Source organism: Rhinoderma darwinii, chromosome 1 (genome assembly GCF_050947455.1).
Source record: "Rhinoderma darwinii isolate aRhiDar2 chromosome 1, aRhiDar2.hap1, whole genome shotgun sequence".
NCBI classification, from domain to species: domain Eukaryota; kingdom Metazoa; phylum Chordata; class Amphibia; order Anura; family Rhinodermatidae; genus Rhinoderma; species Rhinoderma darwinii.
Genome location: NC_134687.1, coordinates 216,472,037 through 216,497,742, shown reverse-complemented (window position 1 = coordinate 216,497,742; position 25,706 = coordinate 216,472,037). Strand labels below are relative to the sequence as shown.

The following is a 25,706-nucleotide window of genomic DNA, read 5'->3' as shown; positions in this document are numbered from 1 at the left end:
TATAGCTCAAAATATAAATGATGATAACACCATCGATTTTCTTGCATATTTTCGTGTTTTATAGAGCCTGGATAGTTTAGTGGGTAGAGTATCACATGAGTCTTTTGAAAAAACAATCTATCACTTATCTATGACTGAAACTCTCTTTGAAACTAAGGTAAATAGTTGATAGAGCATCACACTTTCGATCTGAGGGTACCTGTTCAGGTGTAAGTCTTTTGAAAAACAACCTATCACTTATCCATGACTGAAACTCTCTTTGAAACTAAGAACTAGTCCATGCTTTTAAGATTTCCTGGATGTCAGAACAAAATTTAAACTTTATGCCTTAAAAAAGAAAAATATATGATCTAACAATGTCTTGACTGTTTAAACTTTAGCACCGTAGCTGATTTTATCAAGTCAAAATAACTTTATACTTTTCTTGTCTAAGTAACCCTTGAAACCACATAACAAAGCACTCCAGGTCAGAATATATATGAGAAGGAGAGAAACGCCGATTTTCCCGCACACGTGTTGGTTTTGGAGAGCCTGGATAGCTCAGTCGGTAGAGCATCAGACTTTTAATCTGAGGGTCCAGGGTTCAAGTCCCTGTTCAGGCGTGTGTCATTTAGAAATCAAGACGTTTCACTTATTTATGATTTGAACATTACGTAGATTTCATACTCTAAAAAAATTATTGGATTAATGATGTAACTTTATGTCTTAAGGATAGAATTAAGTATGATCTAATGATGTCTTGCCGCCTCAAACTTTAGCAGCCTAGAGAATTTCATTAAGACAAAATGAAATTACACTTTTCTCTTCTTCTGAAAGTAGACTTTAAAAGCATATACATTATAACAGTGCTATAGCTCAAAATATAAATGATGATAACACCATCGATTTTCTTGCATATTTTTGTGTTTTATAGAGCCTGGATAGTTTAGTGGGTAGAGTATCACATGAGTCTTTTGAAAAAACAATCTATCACTTATCTATGACTGAAACTCTCTTTGAAACTAAGGTAAATAGTTGATAGAGCATCACACTTTCGATCTGAGGGTACCTGTTCAGGTGTAAGTCTTTTGAAAAACAACCTATCACTTATCCATGACTGAAACTCTCTTTGAAACTAAGAACTAGTCCATGCTTTTAAGATTTCCTGGATGTCAGAACAAAATTTAAACTTTATGCCTTAAAAAAGAAAAATGTATGATCTAACAATGTCTTGACTGTTTAAACTTTAGCACCGTAGCTGATTTTATCAAGTCAAAATAACTTTATACTTTTCTTGTCTAAGTAACCCTTGAAACCACATAACAAAGCACTCCAGGTCAGAATATATATGAGAAGGAGAGAAACGCCGATTTTCCCGCACACGTTTTGGTTTTGGAGAGCCTGGATAGCTCAGTCGGTAGAGCATCAGACTTTTAATCTGAGGGTCCAGGGTTCAAGTCCCTGTTCAGGCGTGTGTCTTTTAGAAATCAAGACGTTTCACATATTTATGATTTGAACATTACGTAGATTTCATACTCTAAAAAAATTATTGGATTAATGATGTAACTTTATGTCTTAAGGATAGAATTAAGTATGATCTAATGATGTCTTGCCGCCTCAAACTTTAGCAGGCTAGAGAATTTCATTAAGACAAAATGAAATTACACTTTTCTCTTCTTCTGAAAGTAGACTTTAAAAGCATATACATTATAACAGTGCTATAGCTCAAAATATAAATGATGATAACACCATCGATTTTCTTGCATATTTTTGTGTTTTATAGAGCCTGGATAGTTTAGTGGGTAGAGTATCACATGAGTCTTTTGAAAAAACAATCTATCACTTATCTATGACTGAAACTCTCTTTGAAACTAAGGTAAATAGTTGATAGAGCATCACACTTTCGATCTGAGGGTACCTGTTCAGGTGTAAGTCTTTTGAAAAACAACCTATCACTTATCCATGACTGAAACTCTCTTTGAAACTAAGAACTAGTCCATGCTTTTAAGATTTCCTGGATGTCAGAACAAAATTTAAACTTTATGCCTTAAAAAAGAAAAATGTATGATCTAACAATGTCTTGACTGTTTAAACTTTAGCACCGTAGCTGATTTTATCAAGTCAAAATAACTTTATACTTTTCTTGTCTAAGTAACCCTTGAAACCACATAACAAAGCACTCCAGGTCAGAATATATATGAGAAGGAGAGAAACGCCGATTTTCCCGCACACGATTTGGTTTTGGAGAGCCTGGATAGCTCAGTCGGTAGAGCATCAGACTTTTAATCTGAGGGTCCAGGGTTCAAGTCCCTGTTCAGGCGTGTGTCTTTTAGAAATCAAGACGTTTCACTTATTTATGATTTGAACATTACGTAGATTTCATACTCTAAAAAAATTATTGGATTAATGATGTAACTTTATGTCTTAAGGATAGAATTAAGTATGATCTAATGATGTCTTGCCGCCTCAAACTTTAGCAGCCTAGAGAATTTCATTAAGACAAAATGAAATTACACTTTTCTCTTCTTCTGAAAGTAGACTTTAACCCCTTAAGGACACGGCCAATTTTAGCCTTGAGGACAGAGCAATTTTTTTTATATTTCCCTCTTTGCATCCCGACGCTCATAACGCTTTTATTTTTTGTACGACGTAGTTGTATGAGACTTTGTTTTTTGCGGGACGAGTTGTACTTTATGTACGTACCATTTTTTGGTACAAATACATTATCGTTTAATTTCTATAAATTTTTAAATAGATTAAAATGCAGAAAAAAAGCAGTTGTGCAGCAGTTTTAATATTTATTTTTTTACACAATACACCGATCATCATAAATAATGGTATACATTTGTTGTACAGGTTGTTACGGTCGTGGCGATACCAAATATGTCTATATTATTTCATGTTTTGGGACTTATATTTTAAAAAGTTGATTTATTATAAAAAATGTGTATTTCTGTGTATTTTATTTACTTTTTATTTATTTATTTACCATTATTTTTTTTTTACATTCATTTAACTTTTTTTTTTAATCCCATAAAGGGATTTATCATTTTGATTTTTATTTTGTAACTGTAATGTACTGGCATAGATCTATATGCCAGTACATTAGCCTGTTACTGATCGTACACAGGCAGTTGTTAGGGCATACCTCAGTATGCCCTAACAACAGGAAATATGTTCAGACAGCCCTGGGGTCCTTCACTGGACCCTGGGCTGTCTGGCCATACGAGTTGTGGGCTTTGATCGCGTCACAGTTATTTTCTGTGACGCGATCAATGTGCAGTCCCCCCTCCTTGAACGCCGCGATCAGCTGTCATCGCGGCGTTCAAAGGGTTAACAGCGGAGAGAAGATGTTTCTCTCCTCTCCGCTGTCAGAGCGGGGCCGTGGCTGTGTATTACAGCCGTTGCCCCGCTCTCGATCGCACACACAGAGACGGCACAGACGGCTGTCACACAGGACGAGTATGCTCGTCCTAATACGCGAAGTGCTCGCTGCTCAGGACGAGCATACTCGTCCTGTGTCGGCAACCAGTTAAAAGCATATACATTATAACAGTGCTATAGCTCAAAATATAAATGATGATAACACCATCGATTTTCTTGCATATTTTTGTGTTTTATAGAGCCTGGATAGTTTAGTGGGTAGAGTATCACATGAGTCTTTTGAAAAAACAATCTATCACTTATCTATGACTGAAACTCTCTTTGAAACTAAGGTAAATAGTTGATAGAGCATCACACTTTCGATCTGAGGGTACCTGTTCAGGTGTAAGTCTTTTGAAAAACAACCTATCACTTATCCATGACTGAAACTCTCTTTGAAACTAAGAACTAGTCCATGCTTTTAAGATTTCCTGGATGTCAGAACAAAATTCAAACTTTATGCCTTAAAAAAGAAAAATGTATGATCTAACAATGTCTTGACTGTTTAAACTTTAGCACCGTAGCTGATTTTATCAAGTCAAAATAACTTTATACTTTTCTTGTCTAAGTAACCCTTGAAACCACATAACAAAGCACTCCAGGTCAGAATATATATGAGAAGGAGAGAAACGCCGATTTTCCCGCACACGTTTTGGTTTTGGAGAGCCTGGATAGCTCAGTCGGTATAGCATCAGACTTTTAATCTGAGGGTCCAGGGTTCAAGTCCCTGTTCAGGCGTGTGTCTTTTAGAAATCAAGACGTTTCACTTATTTATGATTTGAACATTACGTAGATTTCATACTCTAAAAAAATTATTGGATTAATGATGTAACTTTATGTCTTAAGGATAGAATTAAGTATGATCTAATGATGTCTTGCCGCCTCAAACTTTAGCAGCCTAGAGAATTTCATTAAGACAAAATGAAATTACACTTTTCTCTTCTTCTGAAAGTAGACTTTAAAAGCATATACATTATAACAGTGCTATAGCTCAAAATATAAATGATGATAACACCATCGATTTTCTTGCATATTTTTGTGTTTTATAGAGCCTGGATAGTTTAGTGGGTAGAGTATCACATGAGTCTTTTGAAAAAACAATCTATCACTTATCTATGACTGAAACTCTCTTTGAAACTAAGGTAAATAGTTGATAGAGCATCACACTTTCGATCTGAGGGTACCTGTTCAGGTGTAAGTCTTTTGAAAAACAACCTATCACTTATCCATGACTGAAACTCTCTTTGAAACTAAGAACTAGTCCATGCTTTTAAGATTTCCTGGATGTCAGAACAAAATTCAAACTTTATGCCTTAAAAAAGAAAAATGTATGATCTAACAATGTCTTGACTGTTTAAACTTTAGCACCGTAGCTGATTTTATCAAGTCAAAATAACTTTATACTTTTCTTGTCTAAGTAACCCTTGAAACCACATAACAAAGCACTCCAGGTCAGAATATATATGAGAAGGAGAGAAACGCCGATTTTCCCGCACACGTTTTGGTTTTGGAGAGCCTGGATAGCTCAGTCGGTATAGCATCAGACTTTTAATCTGAGGGTCCAGGGTTCAAGTCCCTGTTCAGGCGTGTGTCTTTTAGAAATCAAGACGTTTCACTTATTTATGATTTGAACATTACGTAGATTTCATACTCTAAAAAAATTATTGGATTAATGATGTAACTTTATGTCTTAAGGATAGAATTAAGTATGATCTAATGATGTCTTGCCGCCTCAAACTTTAGCAGCCTAGAGAATTTCATTAAGACAAAATGAAATTACACTTTTCTCTTCTTCTGAAAGTAGACTTTAAAAGCATATACATTATAACAGTGCTATAGCTCAAAATATAAATGATGATAACACCATCGATTTTCTTGCATATTTTAGTGTTTTATAGAGCCTGGATAGTTTAGTGGGTAGAGTATCACATGAGTCTTTTGAAAAAACAATCTATCACTTATCTATGACTGAAACTCTCTTTGAAACTAAGGTAAATAGTTGATAGAGCATCACACTTTCGATCTGAGGGTACCTGTTCAGGTGTAAGTCTTTTGAAAAACAACCTATCACTTATCCATGACTGAAACTCTCTTTGAAACTAAGAACTAGTCCATGCTTTTAAGATTTCCTGGATGTCAGAACAAAATTTAAACTTTATGCCTTAAAAAAGAAAAATGTATGATCTAACAATGTCTTGACTGTTTAAACTTTAGCACCGTAGCTGATTTTATCAAGTCAAAATAACTTTATACTTTTCTTGTCTAAGTAACCCTTGAAACCACATAACAAAGCACTCCAGGTCAGAATATATATGAGAAGGAGAGAAACGCCGATTTTCCCGCACACGTTTTGTTTTTGGAGAGCCTGGATAGCTCAGTCGGTAGAGCATCAGACTTTTAATCTGAGGGTCCAGGGTTCAAGTCCCTGTTCAGGCGTGTGTCTTTTAGAAATCAAGACGTTTCACTTATTTATGATTTGAACATTACGTAGATTTCATACTCTAAAAAAATTATTGGATTAATGATGTAACTTTATGTCTTAAGGATAGAATTAAGTATGATCTAATGATGTCTTGCCGCCTCAAACTTTAGCAGCCTAGAGAATTTCATTAAGACAAAATGAAATTACACTTTTCTCTTCTTCTGAAAGTAGACTTTAAAAGCATATACATTATAACAGTGCTATAGCTCAAAATATAAATGATGATAACACCATCGATTTTCTTGCATATTTTAGTGTTTTATAGAGCCTGGATAGTTTAGTGGGTAGAGTATCACATGAGTCTTTTGAAAAAACAATCTATCACTTATCTATGACTGAAACTCTCTTTGAAACTAAGGTAAATAGTTGATAGAGCATCACACTTTCGATCTGAGGGTACCTGTTCAGGTGTAAGTCTTTTGAAAAACAACCTATCACTTATCCATGACTGAAACTCTCTTTGAAACTAAGAACTAGTCCATGCTTTTAAGATTTCCTGGATGTCAGAACAAAATTTAAACTTTATGCCTTAAAAAAGAAAAATGTATGATCTAACAATGTCTTGACTGTTTAAACTTTAGCACCGTAGCTGATTTTATCAAGTCAAAATAACTTTATACTTTTCTTGTCTAAGTAACCCTTGAAACCACATAACAAAGCACTCCAGGTCAGAATATATATGAGAAGGAGAGAAACGCCGATTTTCCCGCACACGTTTTGTTTTTGGAGAGCCTGGATAGCTCAGTCGGTAGAGCATCAGACTTTTAATCTGAGGGTCCAGGGTTCAAGTCCCTGTTCAGGCGTGTGTCTTTTAGAAATCAAGACGTTTCACTTATTTATGATTTGAACATTACGTAGATTTCATACTCTAAAAAAATTATTGGATTAATGATGTAACTTTATGTCTTAAGGATAGAATTAAGTATGATCTAATGATGTCTTGCCGCCTCAAACTTTAGCAGCCTAGAGAATTTCATTAAGACAAAATGAAATTACACTTTTCTCTTCTTCTGAAAGTAGACTTTAAAAGCATATACATTATAACAGTGCTATAGCTCAAAATATAAATGATGATAACACCATCGATTTTCTTGCATATTTTTGTGTTTTATAGAGCCTGGATAGTTTAGTGGGTAGAGTATCACATGAGTCTTTTGAAAAAACAATCTATCACTTATCTATGACTGAAACTCTCTTTGAAACTAAGGTAAATAGTTCATAGAGCATCACACTTTTGATCTGAGGGTACCTGTTCAGGTGTAAGTCTTTTGAAAAACAACCTATCACTTATCCATGACTGAAACTGTCTTTGAAACTAAGAACTAGTCCATGCTTTTAAGATTTCCTGGATGTCAGAACAAAATTTAAACTTTATGCCTTAAAAAAGAAAAATATATGATCTAACAATGTCTTGACTGTTTAAACTTTAGCACCGTAGCTGATTTTATCAAGTCAAAATAACTTTATACTTTTCTTGTCTAAGTAACCCTTGAAACCACATAACAAAGCACTCCAGGTCAGAATATATATGAGAAGGAGAGAAACGCCGATTTTCCCGCACACGTTTTGGTTTTGGAGAGCCTGGATAGCTCAGTCGGTAGAGCATCAGACTTTTAATCTGAGGGTCCAGGGTTCAAGTCCTTGTTCAGGCGTGTGTCTTTTAGAAATCAAGACGTTTCACTTATTTATGATTTGAACATTACGTAGATTTCATACTCTAAAAAACTTATTGGATTAATGATGTAACTTTATGTCTTAAGGATAGAATTAAGTATGATCTAATGATGTCTTGCCGCCTCAAACTTTAGCAGCCTAGAGAATTTCATTAAGACAAAATGAAATTACACTTTTCTCTTCTTCTGAAAGTAGACTTTAAAAGCATATACATTATAACAGTGCTATAGCTCAAAATATAAATGATGATAACACCATCGATTTTCTTGCATATTTTTGTGTTTTATAGAGCCTGGATAGTTTAGTGGGTAGAGTATCACATGAGTCTTTTGAAAAAACAATCTATCACTTATCTATGACTGAAACTCTCTTTGAAACTAAGGTAAATAGTTGATAGAGCATCACACTTTCGATCTGAGGGTACCTGTTCAGGTGTAAGTCTTTTGAAAAACAACCTATCACTTATCCATGACTGAAACTCTCTTTGAAACTAAGAACTAGTCCATGCTTTTAAGATTTCCTGGATGTCAGAACAAAATTTAAACTTTATGCCTTAAAAAAGAAAAATGTATGATCTAACAATGTCTTGACTCTTTAAACTTTAGCACCGTAGCTGATTTTATCAAGTCAAAATAACTTTATACTTTTCTTGTCTAAGTAACCCTTGAAACCACATAACAAAGCACTCCAGGTCAGAATATATATGAGAAGGAGAGAAACGCCGATTTTCCCGCACACATTTTGGTTTTGGAGAGCCTGGATAGCTCAGTCGGTAGAGCATCAGACTTTTAATCTGAGGGTCCAGGGTTCAAGTCCCTGTTCAGGCGTGTGTCTTTTAGAAATCAAGACGTTTCACTTATTTATGATTTGAACATTACGTAGATTTCATACTCTAAAAAAATTATTGGATTAATGATGTAACTTTATGTCTTAAGGATAGAATTAAGTATGATCTAATGATGTCTTGCCGCCTCAAACTTTAGCAGCCTAGAGAATTTCATTAAGACAAAATGAAATTACACTTTTCTCTTCTTCTGAAAGTAGACTTTAAAAGCATATACATTATAACAGTGCTATAGCTCAAAATATAAATGATGATAACACCATCGATTTTCTTGCATATTTTAGTGTTTTATAGAGCCTGGATAGTTTAGTGGGTAGAGTATCACATGAGTCTTTTGAAAAAACAATCTATCACTTATCTATGACTGAAACTCTCTTTGAAACTAAGGTAAATAGTTGATAGAGCATCACACTTTCGATCTGAGGGTACCTGTTCAGGTGTAAGTCTTTTGAAAAACAACCTATCACTTATCCATGACTGAAACTCTCTTTGAAACTAAGAACTAGTCCATGCTTTTAAGATTTCCTGGATGTCAGAACAAAATTTAAACTTTATGCCTTAAAAAAGAAAAATGTATGATCTAACAATGTCTTGACTGTTTAAACTTTAGCACCGTAGCTGATTTTATCAAGTCAAAATAACTTTATACTTTTCTTGTCTAAGTAACCCTTGAAACCACATAACAAAGCACTCCAGGTCAGAATATATATGAGAAGGAGAGAAACGCCGATTTTCCCGCACACGTTTTGGTTTTGGAGAGCCTGGATAGCTCAGTCGGTAGAGCATCAGACTTTTAATCTGAGGGTCCAGGGTTCAAGTCCCTGTTCAGGCGTGTGTCTTTTAGAAATCAAGACGTTTCACTTATTTATGATTTGAACATTACGTAGATTTCATACTCTAAAAAAATTATTGGATTAATGATGTAACTTTATGTCTTAAGTATAGAATAAAGTATGATCTAATGATGTCTTGCCGCCTCAAACTTTAGCAGCCTAGAGAATTTCATTAAGACAAAATGAAATTACACTTTTCTCTTCTTCTGAAAGTAGACTTTAAAAGCATATACATTATAACAGTGCTATAGCTCAAAATATAAATGATGATAACACCATCGATTTTCTTGCATATTTTTGTGTTTTATAGAGCCTGGATAGTTTAGTGGGTAGAGTATCACATGAGTCTTTTGAAAAAACAATCTATCACTTATCTATGACTGAAACTCTCTTTGAAACTAAGGTAAATAGTTGATAGAGCATCACACTTTCGATCTGAGGGTACCTGTTCAGGTGTAAGTCTTTTGAAAAACAACCTATCACTTATCCATGACTGAAACTCTCTTTGAAACTAAGAACTAGTCCATGCTTTTAAGATTTCCTGGATGTCAGAACAAAATGTAAACTTTATGCCTTAAAAAAGAAAAATGTATGATCTAACAATGTCTTGACTGTTTAAACTTTAGCACCGTAGCTGATTTTATCAAGTCAAAATAACTTTATACTTTTCTTGTCTAAGTAACCCTTGAAACCACATAACAAAGCACTCCAGGTCAGAATATATATGAGAAGGAGAGAAACGCCGATTTTCCCGCACACGTTTTGGTTTTGGAGAGCCTGGATAGCTCAGTCGGTAGAGCATCAGACTTTTAATCTGAGGGTCCAGGGTTCAAGTCCCTGTTCAGGCGTGTGTCTTTTAGAAATCAAGACGTTTCACTTATTTATGATTTGAACATTACGTAGATTTCATACTCTAAAAAAATTATTGGATTAATGATGTAACTTTATGTCTTAAGGATAGAATTAAGTATGATCTAATGATGTCTTGCCGCCTCAAACTTTAGCAGCCTAGAGAATTTCATTAAGACAAAATGAAATTACACTTTTCTCTTCTTCTGAAAGTAGACTTTAAAAGCATATACATTATAACAGTGCTATAGCTCAAAATATAAATGATGATAACACCATCGATTTTCTTGCATATTTTTGTGTTTTATAGAGCCTGGATAGTTTAGTGGGTAGAGTATCACATGAGTCTTTTGAAAAAACAATCTATCACTTATCTATGACTGAAACTCTCTTTGAAACTAAGGTAAATAGTTGATAGAGCATCACACTTTCGATCTGAGGGTACCTGTTCAGGTGTAAGTCTTTTGAAAAACAACCTATCACTTATCCATGACTGAAACTCTCTTTGAAACTAAGAACTAGTCCATGCTTTTAAGATTTCCTGGATGTCAGAACAAAATTTAAACTTTATGCCTTAAAAAAGAAAAATGTATGATCTAACAATGTCTTGACTCTTTAAACTTTAGCACTGTAGCTGATTTTATCAAGTCAAAATAACTTTATACTTTTCTTGTCTAAGTAACCCTTGAAACCACATAACAAAGCACTCCAGGTCAGAATATATATGAGAAGGAGAGAAACGCCGATTTTCCCGCACACATTTTGGTTTTGGAGAGCCTGGATAGCTCAGTCGGTAGAGCATCAGACTTTTAATCTGAGGGTCCAGGGTTCAAGTCCCTGTTCAGGCGTGTGTCTTTTAGAAATCAAGACGTTTCACTTATTTATGATTTGAACATTACGTAGATTTCATACTCTAAAAAAATTATTGGATTAATGATGTAACTTTATGTCTTAAGGATAGAATTAAGTATGATCTAATGATGTCTTGCCGCCTCAAACTTTAGCAGCCTAGAGAATTTCATTAAGACAAAATGAAATTACACTTTTCTCTTCTTCTGAAAGTAGACTTTAAAAGCATATACATTATAACAGTGCTATAGCTCAAAATATAAATGATGATAACACCATCGATTTTCTTGCATATTTTTGTGTTTTATAGAGCCTGGATAGTTTAGTGGGTAGAGTATCACATGAGTCTTTTGAAAAAACAATCTATCACTTATCTATGACTGAAACTCTCTTTGAAACTAAGGTAAATAGTTGATAGAGCATCACACTTTCGATCTGAGGGTACCTGTTCAGGTGTAAGTCTTTTGAAAAACAACCTATCACTTATCCATGACTGAAACTCTCTTTGAAACTAAGAACTAGTCCATGCTTTTAAGATTTCCTGGATGTCAGAACAAAATTTAAACTTTATGCCTTAAAAAAGAAAAATGTATGATCTAACAATGTCTTGACTGTTTAAACTTTAGCACCGTAGCTGATTTTATCAAGTCAAAATAACTTTATACTTTTCTTGTCTAAGTAACCCTTGAAACCACATAACAAAGCACTCCAGGTCAGAATATATATGAGAAGGAGAGAAACGCCGATTTTCCCGCACACGTTTTGGTTTTAGAGAGCCTGGATAGCTCAGTCGGTACAGCATCAGACTTTTAATCTGAGGGTCCAGGGTTCAAGTCCCTGTTCAGGCGTGTGTCTTTTAGAAATCAAGACGTTTCACTTATTTATGATTTGAACATTACGTAGATTTCATACTCTAAAAAAATTATTGGATTAATGATGTAACTTTATGTCTTAATGATAGAATTAAGTATGATCTAATGATGTCTTGCCGCCTCAAACTTTAGCAGCCTAGAGAATTTCATTAAGACAAGATAAAAATTACACTTTTCTCTTCTTCTGAAAGTAGACTTTAAAAGCATATACATTATAACAGTGCTATAGCTCAAAATATAAATGATGATAACACCATCGATTTTCTTGCATATTTTTGTGTTTTATAGAGCCTGGATAGTTTAGTGGGTAGAGTATCACATGAGTCTTTTGAAAAAACAATCTATCACTTATCTATGACTGAAACTCTCTTTGAAACTAAGGTAAATAGTTGATAGAGCATCACACTTTCGATCTGAGGGTACCTGTTCAGGTGTAAGTCTTTTGAAAAACAACCTATCACTTATCCATGACTGAAACTCTCTTTGAAACTAAGAACTAGTCCATGCTTTTAAGATTTCCTGGATGTCAGAACAAAATTTAAACTTTATGCCTTAAAAAAGAAAAATGTATGATCTAACAATGTCTTGACTGTTTAAACTTTAGCACCGTAGCTGATTTTATCAAGTCAAAATAACTTTATACTTTTCTTGTCTAAGTAACCCTTGAAACCACATAACAAAGCACTCCAGGTCAGAATATATATGAGAAGGAGAGAAACGCCGATTTTCCCGCACACGTTTTGGTTTTGGAGAGCCTGGATAGCTCAGTCGGTAGAGCGTTAGAGTTTTAATCTGAGGGTCCAGTGTTCAAGTCCCTGTTCAGGTGTGAGTCTTTTAGAAATCAAGACGTTTCACTTATTTATGATTTGAACATTACGTAGATTTCATACTCTAAAAAAATTATTGGATTAATGATGTAACTTTATGTCTTAATGATAGAATTAAGTATGATCTAATGATGTCTTGCCGCCTCAAACTTTAGCAGCCTAGAGAATTTCATTAAGACAAGATAAAAATTACACTTTTCTCTTCTTCTGAAAGTAGACTTTAAAAGCATATACATTATAACAGTGCTATAGCTCAAAATATAAATGATGATAACACCATCGATTTTCTTGCATATTTTTGTGTTTTATAGAGCCTGGATAGTTTAGTGGGTAGAGTATCACATGAGTCTTTTGAAAAAACAATCTATCACTTATCTATGACTGAAACTCTCTTTGAAACTAAGGTAAATAGTTGATAGAGCATCACACTTTCGATCTGAGGGTACCTGTTCAGGTGTAAGTCTTTTGAAAAACAACCTATCACTTATCCATGACTGAAACTCTCTTTGAAACTAAGAACTAGTCCATGCTTTTAAGATTCCCTGGATGTCAGAACAAAATTTAAACTTTATGCCTTAAAAAAGAAAAATGTATGATCTAACAATGTCTTGACTGTTTAAACTTTAGCACCGTAGCTGATTTTATCAAGTCAAAATAACTTTATACTTTTCTTGTCTAAGTAACCCTTGAAACCACATAACAAAGCACTCCAGGTCAGAATATATATGAGAAGGAGAGAAACGCCGATTTTCCCGCACACGTTTTGGTTTTGGAGAGCCTGGATAGCTCAGTCGGTAGAGCATCAGACTTTTAATCTGAGGGTCCAGGGTTCAAGTCCCTGTTCAGGCGTGTGTCTTTTAGAAATCAAGACGTTTCACTTATTTATGATTTGAACATTACGTAGATTTCATACTCTAAAAAAATTATTGGATTAATGATGTAACTTTATGTCTTAAGGATAGAATTAAGTATGATCTAATGATGTCTTGCCGCCTCAAACTTTAGCAGCCTAGAGAATTTCATTAAGACAAGATAAAAATTACACTTTTCTCTTCTTCTGAAAGTAGACTTTAAAAGCATATACATTATAACAGTGCTATAGCTCAAAATATAAATGATGATAACACCATCGATTTTCTTGCATATTTTTGTGTTTTATAGAGCCTGGATAGTTTAGTGGGTAGAGTATCACATGAGTCTTTTGAAAAAACAATCTATCACTTATCTATGACTGAAACTCTCTTTGAAACTAAGGTAAATAGTTGATAGAGCATCACACTTTCGATCTGAGGGTACCTGTTCAGGTGTAAGTCTTTTGAAAAACAACCTATCACTTATCCATGACTGAAACTCTCTTTGAAACTAAGAACTAGTCCATGCTTTTAAGATTTCCTGGATGTCAGAACAAAATTTAAACTTTATGCCTTAAAAAAGAAAAATGTATGATCTAACAATGTCTTGACTGTTTAAACTTTAGCACCGTAGCTGATTTTATCAAGTCAAAATAACTTTATACTTTTCTTGTCTAAGTAACCCTTGAAACCACATAACAAAGCACTCCAGGTCAGAATATATATGAGAAGGAGAGAAACGCTGATTTTCCCGCACACGTTTTAGTTTTGGAGAGCCTGGATAGCTCAGTCGGTAGAGCATCAGACTTTTAATCTGAGGGTCCAGGGTTCAAGTCTTTTAGAAATCAAGACGTTTCACTTATTTATGATTTGAACATTACGTAGATTTCATACTCTAAAAAAATTATTGGATTAATGATGTAACTTTATGTCTTAATGATAGAATTAAGTATGATCTAATGATGTCTTGCCGCCTCAAACTTTAGCAGCCTAGAGAATTTCATTAAGACAAGATAAAAATTACACTTTTCTCTTCTTCTGAAAGTAGACTTTAAAAGCATATACATTATAACAGTGCTATAGCTCAAAATATAAATGATGATAACACCATCGATTTTCTTGCATATTTTTGTGTTTTATAGAGCCTGGATAGTTTAGTGGGTAGAGTATCACATGAGTCTTTTGAAAAAACAATCTATCACTTATCTATGACTGAAACTCTCTTTGAAACTAAGGTAAATAGTTGATAGAGCATCACACTTTCGATCTGAGGGTACCTGTTCAGGTGTAAGTCTTTTGAAAAACAACCTATCACTTATCCATGACTGAAACTCTCTTTGAAACTAAGAACTAGTCCATGCTTTTAAGATTCCCTGGATGTCAGAACAAAATTTAAACTTTATGCCTTAAAAAAGAAAAATGTATGATCTAGCAATGTCTTGACTGTTTAAACTTTAGCACCGTAGCTGATTTTATCAAGTCAATATAACTTTATACTTTTCTTGTCTAAGTAACCCTTGAAACCACATAACAAAGCACTCCAGGTCAGAATATATATGAGAAGGAGAGAAACGCCGATTTTCCCGCACACGTTTTGGTTTTGGAGAGCCTGGATAGCTCAGTCGGTAGAGCATCAGACTTTTAATCTGAGGGTCCAGGGTTCAAGTCCCTGTTCAGACGTGTGTCTTTTAGAAATCAAGACGTTTCACTTATTTATGATTTGAACATTACGTAGATTTCATACTCTAAAAAAATTATTGGATTAATGATGTAACTTTATGTCTTAAGGATAGAATTAAGTATGATCTAATGATGTCTTGCCGCCTCAAACTTTAGCAGCCTAGAGAATTTCATTAAGACAAGATAAAAATTACACTTTTCTCTTCTTCTGAAAGTAGACTTTAAAAGCATATACATTATAACAGTGCTATAGCTCAAAATATAAATGATGATAACACCATCGATTTTCTTGCATATTTTTGTGTTTTATAGAGCCTGGATAGTTTAGTGGGTAGAGTATCACATGAGTCTTTTGAAAAAACAATCTATCACTTATCTATGACTGAAACTCTCTTTGAAACTAAGGTAAATAGTTGATAGAGCATCACACTTTCGATCTGAGGGTACCTGTTCAGGTGTAAGTCTTTTGAAAAACAACCTATCACTTATCCATGACTGAAACTCTCTTTGAAACTAAGAACTAGTCCATGCTTTTAAGATTTCCTGGATGTCAGAACAAAATTTAAACTTTATGCCTTAAAAAAGAAAAATGGATGATCTAACAATGTCTTGACTGTTTAAACTTTAGCACCGTAGCTGATTTTATCAAGTCAAAATAACTTTATACTTTTCTTGTCTAAGTAACCCTTGAAACCACATAACAAAGCACTCCAGGTCAGAATATATATGAGAAGGAGAGAAACGCCGATTTTCCCGCACACGTTTTGGTGAGCCTGGATTGCTCAGTTGGTAGAGCATCAGACTTTTAATCTGAGGGTCCATGGTTCAAGTCCCTGTTCAGGCACGTGTCTTTTAGAAATCAAGACGTTTCACTTATTTATGATTTGAACATTACGTAGATTTCATACTCTAAAAAAATTATTGGATTAATGATGTAACTTTATGTCTTAAGGATAGAATTAAGTATGATCTAATGATGTCTTGCCGCCTCAAACTTTAGCAGCCTAGAGAATTTCATTAAGACAAGATGAAATTACACTTTTCTCTTCTTCTGAAAGTAGACTTTAAAAGCATATACATTATAACAGCGCTATAGCTCAAAATATAAATGATGATAACACCATCGATTTTCTTGCATATTTTTGTGTTTTATAGAGCCTGGATAGTTTAGTGGGTAGAGTATCACATGAGTCTTTTGAAAAAAACAATCTATCACTTATCTATGACTGAAACTCTCTTTGAAACTAAGGTAAATAGTTGATAGAGCATCACACTTTCGATCTGAGGGTACCTGTTCAGGTGTAAGTCTTTTGAAAACCAACCTATCACTTATCCATGACTGAAACTCTCTTTGAAACTAAGAACTAGTCCATGCTTTTAAGATTTCCTGGATGTCAGAACAAAATTTAAACTTTATGCCGTAAAAAAGAAAAATGTATGATCTAACAATGTCTTGACTGTTTAAACTTTAGCACCGTAGCTGATTTTATCAAGTCAAAATAACTTTATACTTTTCTTGTCTAAGTAACCCTTGAAACCACATAACAAAGCACTCCAGGTCAGAATATATATGAGAAGGAGAGAAACGCCGATTTTCCCGCACACGTTTTGGTTTTGGAGAGCCTGGATAGCTCAGTCGGTAGAGCATCAGACTTTTAATCTGAGGGTCCAGGGTTCAAGTCCCTGTTCAGGCGTGTGTCTTTTAGAAATCAAGACGTTTCACTTATTTATGATTTGAACATTACGTAGATTTCATACTCTAAAAAAATTATTGGATTAATGATGTAACTTTATGTCTTAAGGATAGAATTAAGTATGATCTAATGATGTCTTGCCGCCTCAAACTTTAGCAGCCTAGAGAATTTCATTAAGACAAGATGAAATTACACTTTTCTCTTCTTCTGAAAGTAGACTTTAAAAGCATATACATTATAACAGTGCTATAGCTCAAAATATAAATGATGATAACACCATCGATTTTCTTGCATATTTTTGTGTTTTATAGAGCCTGGATAGTTTAGTGGGTAGAGTATCACATGAGTCTTTTGAAAAAACAATCTATCACTTATCTATGACTGAAACTCTCTTTGAAACTAAGGTAAATAGTTGATAGAGCATCACACTTTCGATCTGAGGGTACCTGTTCAGGTGTAAGTCTTTTGAAAAACAACCTATCACTTATCCATGACTGAAACTCTCTTTGAAACTAAGAACTAGTCCATGCTTTTAAGATTTCCTGGATGTCAGAACAAAATTTAAACTTTATGCCTTAAAAAAGAAAAATGTATGATCTAACAATGTCTTGACTGTTTAAACTTTAGCACCGTAGCTGATTTTATCAAGTCAAAATAACTTTATACTTTTCTTGTCTAAGTAACCCTTGAAACCACATAACAAAGCACTCCAGGTCAGAATATATATGAGAAGGAGAGAAACGCAGATTTTCCCGCACACTTTTTGGTTTTGGAGAGCCTGGATAGCTCAGTCGGTAGAGCATCAGACTTTTAATCTGAGGGTCCAGGGTTCAAGTCCCTGTTCAGGCGTGTGTCTTTTAGAAATCAAGACGTTTCACTTATTTATGATTTGAACATTACGTAGATTTCATACTCTAAAAAAATTATTGGGTTAATGATGTAACTTTATGTCTTAAGGATAGAATTAAGTATGATCTAATGATGTCTTGCCGCCTCAAACTTTAGCAGCAGAGAGAATTTCATTAAGACAAGATGAAATTACACTTTTCTCTTCTTCTGAAAGTAGACTTTAAAAGCATATACATTATAACAGCGCTATAGCTCGAAATATAAATGATGATAACACCATCGATTTTCTTGCATATTTTTGTGTTTTATAGAGCCTGGATAGTTTAGTGGGTAGAGTATCACATGAGTCTTTTGAAAAAACAATCTATCACTTATCTATGACTGAAACTCTCTTTGAAACTAAGGTAAATAGTTGATAGAGCATCACACTTTCGATCTGAGGGTACCTGTTCAGGTGTAAGTCTTTTGAAAAACAACCTATCACTTATCCATGACTGAAACTCTCTTTGAAACTAAGAACTAGTCCATGCTTTTAAGATTTCCTGGATGTCAGAACAAAATTTAAACTTTATGCCTTAAAAAAGAAAAATGTATGATCTAACAATGTCTTGACTGTTTAAACTTTAGCACCGTAGCTGATTTTATCAAGTCAAAATAACTTTATACTTTTCTTGTCTAAGTAACCCTTGAAACCACATAACAAAGCACTCCAGGTCAGAATATATATGAGAAGGAGAGAAACGCCGATTTTCCCGCACACGTTTTGGTTTTGGAGAGCCTGGATAGCTCAGTCGGTAGAGCATCAGACTTTTAATCTGAGGGTCTAGGGTTCAAGTCTCTGTTCAGGCGTGTGTCTTTTAGAAATCAAGACGTTTCACTTATTTATGATTTGAACATTACGTAGATTTCATACTCTAAAAAAATTATTGGATTAATGATGTAACTTTATGTCTTAAGGATAGAATTAAGTATGATCTAATGATGTCTTGCCGCCTCAAACTTTAGCAGCCTAGAGAATTTCATTAAGACAAGATGAAATTACACTTTTCTCTTCTTCTGAAAGTAGACTTTAAAAGCATATACATTATAACAGTGCTATAGCTCAAAATATAAATGATGATAACACCATCGATTTTCTTGCATATTTTTGTGTTTTATAGAGCCTGGATAGTTTAGTGGGTAGAGTATCACATGAGTCTTTTGAAAAAACAATCTATCACTTATCTATGACTGAAACTCTCTTTGAAACTAAGGTAAATAGTTGATAGAGCATCACACTTTCGATCTGAGGGTACCTGTTCAGGTGTAAGTCTTTTGAAAAACAACCTATCACTTATCCATGACTGAAACTCTCTTTGAAACTAAGAACTAGTCCATGCTTTTAAGATTTCCTGGATGTCAGAACAAAATTTAAACTTTATGCCTTAAAAAAGAAAAATGTATGATCTAACAATGTCTTGACTGTTTAAACTTTAGCACCGTAGCTGATTTTATCAAGTCAAAATAACTTTATACTTTTCTTGTCTAAGTAACCCTTGAAACCACATAACAAAGCACTCCAGGTCAGAATATATATGAGAAGGAGAGAAACGCCGATTTTCCCGCACACGTTTTGGTTTTGGAGAGCCTGGATAGCTCAGTCGGTAGAGCATCAGACTTTTAATCTGAGGGTCTAGGGTTCAAGTCTCTGTTCAGGCGTGTGTCTTTTAGAAATCAAGACGTTTCACTTATTTATGATTTGAACATTACGTAGATTTCATACTCTAAAAAAATTATTGGATTAATGATGTAACTTTATGTCTTAAGGATAGAATTAAGTATGATCTAATGATGTCTTGCCGCCTCAAACTTTAGCAGCCTAGAGAATTTCATTAAGACAAGATGAAATTACACTTTTCTCTTCTTCTGAAAGTAGACTTTAAAAGCATATACATTATAACAGTGCTATAGCTCAAAATATAAATGATGATAACACCATCGATTTTCTTGCATATTTTTGTGTTTTATAGAGCCTGGATAGTTTAGTGGGTAGAGTATCACATGAGTCTTTTGAAAAAACAATCTATCACTTATCTATGACTGAAACTCTCTTTGAAACTAAGGTAAATAGTTGATAGAGCATCACACTTTCGATCTGAGGGTACCTGTTCAGGTGTAAGTCTTTTGAAAAACAACCTATCACTTATCCATGACTGAAACTCTCTTTGAAACTAAGAACTAGTCCATGCTTTTAAGATTTCCTGGATGTCAGAACAAAATTTAAACTTTATGCCTTAAAAAGGAAAAATGTATGATCTAACAATGTCTTGACTGTTTAAACTTTAGCACCGTAGCTGATTTTATCAAGTCAAAATAACTTTATACTTTTCTTGTCTAAGTAACCCTTGAAACCACATAACAAAGCACTCCAGGTCAGAATATATATGAGAAGGAGAGAAACGCCGATTTTCCCGCACACTTTTTGGTTTTGGAGAGCCTGGATAGCTCAGTCGGTAGAGCATCAGACTTTTAATCTGAGGGTCCAGGGTTCAAGTCCCTGTTCAGGCGTGTGTCTTATAGAAATCAAGACGTTTCACTTATTTATGATTTGAACATTACGTAGATTTCATACTCTAAAAAAATTATTGGGTTAATGATGTAACTTTATGTCTTAAGGATAGAATTAAGTATGATCTAATGATGTCTTGCCGCCTCAAACTTTAGCAGCAGAGAGAATTTCATTAAGACAAGATGAAATTACACTTTTCTCTTCTTCTGAAAGTAGACTTTAAAAGCATATACATTATAACAGCGCTATAGCTCGAAATATAAATGATGATAACACCATCGATTTTCTTGCATATTTTTGTGTTTTATAGAGCCTGGATAGTTTAGTGGGTAGAGTATCACATGAGTCTTTTGAAAAAACAATCTATCACTTATCTATGACTGAAACTCTCTTTGAAACTAAGGTAAATAGTTGATAGAGCATCACACTTTCGATCTGAGGGTACCTGTTCAGGTGTAAGTCTTTTGAAAAACAACCTATCACTTATCCATGACTGAAACTCTCTTTGAAACTAAGAACTAGTCCATGCTTTTAAGATTTCCTGGATGTCAGAACAAAATTTAAACTTTATGCCTTAAAAAAGAAAAATGTATGATCTAACAATGTCTTGACTGTTTAAACTTTAGCACCGTAGCTGATTTTATCAAGTCAAAATAACTTTATACTTTTCTTGTCTAAGTAACCCTTGAAACCACATAACAAAGCACTCCAGGTCAGAATATATATGAGAAGGAGAGAAACGCCGATTTTCCCGCACACGTTTTGGTTTTGGAGAGCCTGGATAGCTCAGTCGGTAGAGCATCAGACTTTTAATCTGAGGGTCCAGGTTTCAAGTCCCTGTTCAGGCGTGTGTCTTTTAGAAATCAAGAAGTTTCACTTATTTATGATTTGAACATTACGTAGATTTCATACTCTAAAAAAATTATTGGATTAATGATGTAACTTTATGTCTTAAGGATAGAATTAAGTATGATTTAATGATGTCTTGCCGCCTCAAACTTTAGCAGCCTAGAGAATTTCATTAAGACAAGATGAAATTACACTTTTCTCTTCTTCTGAAAGTAGACTTTAAAAGCATATACATTATAACAGTGCTATAGCTCAAAATATAAATGATGATAACACCATCGATTTTCTTGCATATTTTTGTGTTTTATAGAGCCTGGATAGTTTAGTGGGTAGAGTATCACATGAGTCTTTTGAAAAAACAATCTATCACTTATCTATGACTGAAACTCTCTTTAAAACTAAGGTAAATAGTTGATAGAGCATCACACTTTCGATCTGAGGGTACCTGTTCAGGTGTAAGTCTTTTGAAAAACAACCTATCACTTATCCATGACTGAAACTCTCTTTGAAACTAAGAACTAGTCCATGCTTTTAAGATTTCCTGGATGTCAGAACAAAATTTAAACTTTATGCCTTAAAAAAGAAAAATGTATGATCTAACAATGTCTTGACTGTTTAAACTTTAGCACCGTAGCTGATTTTATCAAGTCAAAATAACTTTATACTTTTCTTGTCTAAGTAACCCTTGAAACCACATAACAAAGCACTCCAGGTCAGAATATATATGAGAAGGAGAGAAACGCCGATTTTCCCGCACACGTTTTGGTTTTGGAAAGCCTGGATAGCTCAGTCGGTAGAGCATCAGACTTTTAATCTGAGGGTCCAGGGTTCAAGTCCCTGTTCAGGCGCGTGTCTTTTAGAAATCAAGACGTTTCACTTATTTATGATTTGAACATTACGTAGATTTCATACTCTAAAAAAATTATTGGATTAATGATGTAACTTTATGTCTTAAGGATAGAATTAAGTATGATCTAATGATGTCTTGCCGCCTCAAACTTTAGCAGCCTAGAGAATTTCATTAAGACAAGATGAAATTATACTTTTCTCTTCTTCTGAAAGTAGACTTTAAAAGCATATACATTATAACAGTGCTATAGCTCAAAATATAAATGATGATAACACCATCGATTTTCTTGCATATTTTTGTGTTTTATAGAGCCTGGATAGTTTAGTGGGTAGAGTATCACATGAGTCTTTTGAAAAAACAATCTATCACTTATCTATGACTGAAACTCTCTTTGAAACTAAGGTAAATAGTTGATAGAGCATCACACTTTCGATCTGAGGGTACCTGTTCAGGTGTAAGTCTTTTGAAAAACAACCTATCACTTATCCATGACTGAAACTCTCTTTGAAACTAAGAACTAGTCCATGCTTTTAAGATTTCCTGGATGTCAGAACAAAATTTAAACTTTATGCCTTAAAAAAGAAAAATGTATGATCTAACAATGTCTTGACTGTTTAAACTTTAGCACCGTAGCTGATTTTATCAAGTCAAAATAACTTTATACTTTTCTTGTCTAAGTAACCCTTGAAACCACATAACAAAGCACTCCAGGTCAGAATATATATGAGAAGGAGAGAAACGCCGATTTTCCCGCACACGTTTTGGTTTTGGAGAGCCTGGATAGCTCAGTCGGTAGAGCATCAGACTTTTAATCTGAGGGTCCAGGTTTCAAGTCCCTGTTCAGGCGTGTGTCTTTTAGAAATCAAGAAGTTTCACTTATTTATGATTTGAACATTACGTAGATTTCATACTCTAAAAAAATTATTGGATTAATGATGTAACTTTATGTCTTAAGGATAGAATTAAGTATGATTTAATGATGTCTTGCCGCCTCAAACTTCAGCAGCCTAGAGAATTTCATTAAGACAAGATGAAATTACACTTTTCTCTTCTTCTGAAAGTAGACTTTAAAAGCATATACATTATAACAGTGCTATAGCTCAAAATATAAATGATGATAACACCATCGATTTTCTTGCATATTTTTGTGTTTTATAGAGCCTGGATAGTTTAGTGGGTAGAGTATCACATGAGTCTTTTGAAAAAACAATCTATCACTTATCTATGACTGAAACTCTCTTTAAAACTAAGGTAAATAGTTGATAGAGCATCACACTTTCGATCTGAGGGTACCTGTTCAGGTGTAAGTCTTTTGAAAAACAACCTATCACTTATCCATGACTGAAACTCTCTTTGAAACTAAGAACTAGTCCATGCTTTTAAGATTTCCTGGATGTCAGAACAAAATTTAAACTTTATGCCTTAAAAAAGAAAAATGTATGATCTAACAATGTCTTGACTGTTTAAACTTTAGCACCGTAGCTGATTTTATCAAGTCAAAATAACTTTATACTTTTCTTGTCTAAGTAACCCTTGAAACCACATAACAAAGCACTCCAGGTCAGAATATATATGAGAAGGAGAGAAACGCCGATTTTCCCGCACACGTTTTGGTTTTGGAGAGCCTGGATAGCTCAGTCGGTAGAGCATCAGACTTTTAATCTGAGGGTCCAGGTTTCAAGTCCCTGTTCAGGCGTGTGTCTTTTAGAAATCAAGAAGTTTCACTTATTTATGATTTGAACATTACGTAGATTTCATACTCTAAAAAAATTATTGGATTAATGATGTAACTTTATGTCTTAAGGATAGAATTAAGTATGATTTAATGATGTCTTGCCGCCTCAAACTTTAGCAGCCTAGAGAATTTCATTAAGACAAGATGAAATTACACTTTTCTCTTCTTCTGAAAGTAGACTTTAAAAGCATATACATTATAACAGTGCTATAGCTCAAAATATAAATGATGATAACACCATCGATTTTCTTGCATATTTTTGTGTTTTATAGAGCCTGGATAGTTTAGTGGGTAGAGTATCACATGAGTCTTTTGAAAAAACAATCTATCACTTATCTATGACTGAAACTCTCTTTAAAACTAAGGTAAATAGTTGATAGAGCATCACACTTTCGATCTGAGGGTACCTGTTCAGGTGTAAGTCTTTTGAAAAACAACCTATCACTTATCCATGACTGAAACTCTCTTTGAAACTAAGAACTAGTCCATGCTTTTAAGATTTCCTGGATGTCAGAACAAAATTTAAACTTTATGCCTTAAAAAAGAAAAATGTATGATCTAACAATGTCTTGACTGTTTAAACTTTAGCACCGTAGCTGATTTTATCAAGTCAAAATAACTTTATACTTTTCTTGTCTAAGTAACCCTTGAAACCACATAACAAAGCACTCCAGGTCAGAATATATATGAGAAGGAGAGAAACGCCGATTTTCCCGCACACGTTTTGGTTTTGGAAAGCCTGGATAGCTCAGTCGGTAGAGCATCAGACTTTTAATCTGAGGGTCCAGGGTTCAAGTCCCTGTTCAGGCGCGTGTCTTTTAGAAATCAAGACGTTTCACTTATTTATGATTTGAACATTACGTAGATTTCATACTCTAAAAAAATTATTGGATTAATGATGTAACTTTATGTCTTAAGGATAGAATTAAGTATGATCTAATGATGTCTTGCCGCCTCAAACTTTAGCAGCCTAGAGAATTTCATTAAGACAAGATGAAATTACACTTTTCTCTTCTTCTGAAAGTAGACTTTAAAAGCATATACATTATAACAGTGCTATAGCTCAAAATATAAATGATGATAACACCATCGATTTTCTTGCATATTTTTGTGTTTTATAGAGCCTGGATAGTTTAGTGGGTAGAGTATCACATGAGTCTTTTGAAAAAACAATCTATCACTTATCTATGACTGAAACTCTCTTTGAAACTAAGGTAAATAGTTGATAGAGCATCACACTTTCGATCTGAGGGTACCTGTTCAGGTGTAAGTCTTTTGAAAAACAACCTATCACTTATCCATGACTGAAACTCTCTTTGAAACTAAGAACTAGTCCATGCTTTTAAGATTTCCTGGATGTCAGAACAAAATTTAAACTTTATGCCTTAAAAAAGAAAAATGTATGATCTAACAATGTCTTGACTGTTTAAACTTTAGCACCGTAGCTGATTTTATCAAGTCAAAATAACTTTATACTTTTCTTGTCTAAGTAACCCTTGAAACCACATAACAAAGCACTCCAGGTCAGAATATATATGAGAAGGAGAGAAACGCCGATTTTCCCGCACACGTTTTGGTTTTGGAGAGCCTGGATAGCTCAGTCGGTAGAGCATCAGACTTTTAATCTGAGGGTCCAGGTTTCAAGTCCCTGTTCAGGCGTGTGTCTTTTAGAAATCAAGAAGTTTCACTTATTTATGATTTGAACATTACGTAGATTTCATACTCTAAAAAAATTATTGGATTAATGATGTAACTTTATGTCTTAAGGATAGAATTAAGTATGATTTAATGATGTCTTGCCGCCTCAAACTTCAGCAGCCTAGAGAATTTCATTAAGACAAGATGAAATTACACTTTTCTCTTCTTCTGAAAGTAGACTTTAAAAGCATATACATTATAACAGTGCTATAGCTCAAAATATAAATGATGATAACACCATCGATTTTCTTGCATATTTTTGTGTTTTATAGAGCCTGGATAGTTTAGTGGGTAGAGTATCACATGAGTCTTTTGAAAAA

General features: G+C 34.1%; 24 non-coding genes across 24 annotated transcripts; all 24 read left to right on the top strand.

Annotated features, from left to right (window-relative positions):
- The first annotated feature begins 529 nt into the window (after window positions 1–529).
- On the top strand, window positions 530–602 carry TRNAK-UUU (transfer RNA lysine (anticodon UUU)). The gene has a single exon. It is a non-coding gene; the product is annotated as a tRNA-Lys (tRNA).
- Window positions 603–1,378: 776 nt separating this feature from the next.
- Window positions 1,379–1,451, top strand: TRNAK-UUU (transfer RNA lysine (anticodon UUU)). The gene has a single exon. It is a non-coding gene; the product is annotated as a tRNA-Lys (tRNA).
- Window positions 1,452–2,227: 776 nt separating this feature from the next.
- On the top strand, window positions 2,228–2,300 carry TRNAK-UUU (transfer RNA lysine (anticodon UUU)). Its single transcript has one exon. It is a non-coding gene; the product is annotated as a tRNA-Lys (tRNA).
- Window positions 2,301–4,067: 1,767 nt separating this feature from the next.
- TRNAK-UUU (transfer RNA lysine (anticodon UUU)) lies at window positions 4,068–4,140 on the top strand. The gene has a single exon. It is a non-coding gene; the product is annotated as a tRNA-Lys (tRNA).
- Window positions 4,141–4,916: 776 nt separating this feature from the next.
- TRNAK-UUU (transfer RNA lysine (anticodon UUU)) lies at window positions 4,917–4,989 on the top strand. Its single transcript has one exon. It is a non-coding gene; the product is annotated as a tRNA-Lys (tRNA).
- Window positions 4,990–5,765: 776 nt separating this feature from the next.
- On the top strand, window positions 5,766–5,838 carry TRNAK-UUU (transfer RNA lysine (anticodon UUU)). Its single transcript has one exon. It is a non-coding gene; the product is annotated as a tRNA-Lys (tRNA).
- A 776-nt stretch (window positions 5,839–6,614) lies between these two features.
- TRNAK-UUU (transfer RNA lysine (anticodon UUU)) lies at window positions 6,615–6,687 on the top strand. The gene has a single exon. It is a non-coding gene; the product is annotated as a tRNA-Lys (tRNA).
- Window positions 6,688–7,463: 776 nt separating this feature from the next.
- TRNAK-UUU (transfer RNA lysine (anticodon UUU)) lies at window positions 7,464–7,536 on the top strand. Its single transcript has one exon. It is a non-coding gene; the product is annotated as a tRNA-Lys (tRNA).
- A 776-nt stretch (window positions 7,537–8,312) lies between these two features.
- On the top strand, window positions 8,313–8,385 carry TRNAK-UUU (transfer RNA lysine (anticodon UUU)). The gene has a single exon. It is a non-coding gene; the product is annotated as a tRNA-Lys (tRNA).
- Window positions 8,386–9,161: 776 nt separating this feature from the next.
- Window positions 9,162–9,234, top strand: TRNAK-UUU (transfer RNA lysine (anticodon UUU)). Its single transcript has one exon. It is a non-coding gene; the product is annotated as a tRNA-Lys (tRNA).
- A 776-nt stretch (window positions 9,235–10,010) lies between these two features.
- On the top strand, window positions 10,011–10,083 carry TRNAK-UUU (transfer RNA lysine (anticodon UUU)). The gene has a single exon. It is a non-coding gene; the product is annotated as a tRNA-Lys (tRNA).
- A 776-nt stretch (window positions 10,084–10,859) lies between these two features.
- TRNAK-UUU (transfer RNA lysine (anticodon UUU)) lies at window positions 10,860–10,932 on the top strand. The gene has a single exon. It is a non-coding gene; the product is annotated as a tRNA-Lys (tRNA).
- A 776-nt stretch (window positions 10,933–11,708) lies between these two features.
- TRNAK-UUU (transfer RNA lysine (anticodon UUU)) lies at window positions 11,709–11,781 on the top strand. Its single transcript has one exon. It is a non-coding gene; the product is annotated as a tRNA-Lys (tRNA).
- A 1,627-nt stretch (window positions 11,782–13,408) lies between these two features.
- Window positions 13,409–13,481, top strand: TRNAK-UUU (transfer RNA lysine (anticodon UUU)). The gene has a single exon. It is a non-coding gene; the product is annotated as a tRNA-Lys (tRNA).
- Window positions 13,482–15,090: 1,609 nt separating this feature from the next.
- On the top strand, window positions 15,091–15,163 carry TRNAK-UUU (transfer RNA lysine (anticodon UUU)). The gene has a single exon. It is a non-coding gene; the product is annotated as a tRNA-Lys (tRNA).
- Window positions 15,164–16,784: 1,621 nt separating this feature from the next.
- TRNAK-UUU (transfer RNA lysine (anticodon UUU)) lies at window positions 16,785–16,857 on the top strand. Its single transcript has one exon. It is a non-coding gene; the product is annotated as a tRNA-Lys (tRNA).
- A 776-nt stretch (window positions 16,858–17,633) lies between these two features.
- Window positions 17,634–17,706, top strand: TRNAK-UUU (transfer RNA lysine (anticodon UUU)). Its single transcript has one exon. It is a non-coding gene; the product is annotated as a tRNA-Lys (tRNA).
- Window positions 17,707–20,180: 2,474 nt separating this feature from the next.
- On the top strand, window positions 20,181–20,253 carry TRNAK-UUU (transfer RNA lysine (anticodon UUU)). The gene has a single exon. It is a non-coding gene; the product is annotated as a tRNA-Lys (tRNA).
- Window positions 20,254–21,029: 776 nt separating this feature from the next.
- TRNAK-UUU (transfer RNA lysine (anticodon UUU)) lies at window positions 21,030–21,102 on the top strand. The gene has a single exon. It is a non-coding gene; the product is annotated as a tRNA-Lys (tRNA).
- Window positions 21,103–21,878: 776 nt separating this feature from the next.
- Window positions 21,879–21,951, top strand: TRNAK-UUU (transfer RNA lysine (anticodon UUU)). The gene has a single exon. It is a non-coding gene; the product is annotated as a tRNA-Lys (tRNA).
- A 776-nt stretch (window positions 21,952–22,727) lies between these two features.
- TRNAK-UUU (transfer RNA lysine (anticodon UUU)) lies at window positions 22,728–22,800 on the top strand. Its single transcript has one exon. It is a non-coding gene; the product is annotated as a tRNA-Lys (tRNA).
- Window positions 22,801–23,576: 776 nt separating this feature from the next.
- Window positions 23,577–23,649, top strand: TRNAK-UUU (transfer RNA lysine (anticodon UUU)). The gene has a single exon. It is a non-coding gene; the product is annotated as a tRNA-Lys (tRNA).
- A 776-nt stretch (window positions 23,650–24,425) lies between these two features.
- Window positions 24,426–24,498, top strand: TRNAK-UUU (transfer RNA lysine (anticodon UUU)). Its single transcript has one exon. It is a non-coding gene; the product is annotated as a tRNA-Lys (tRNA).
- Window positions 24,499–25,274: 776 nt separating this feature from the next.
- TRNAK-UUU (transfer RNA lysine (anticodon UUU)) lies at window positions 25,275–25,347 on the top strand. Its single transcript has one exon. It is a non-coding gene; the product is annotated as a tRNA-Lys (tRNA).
- The last annotated feature ends 359 nt before the right edge of the window (window positions 25,348–25,706 follow it).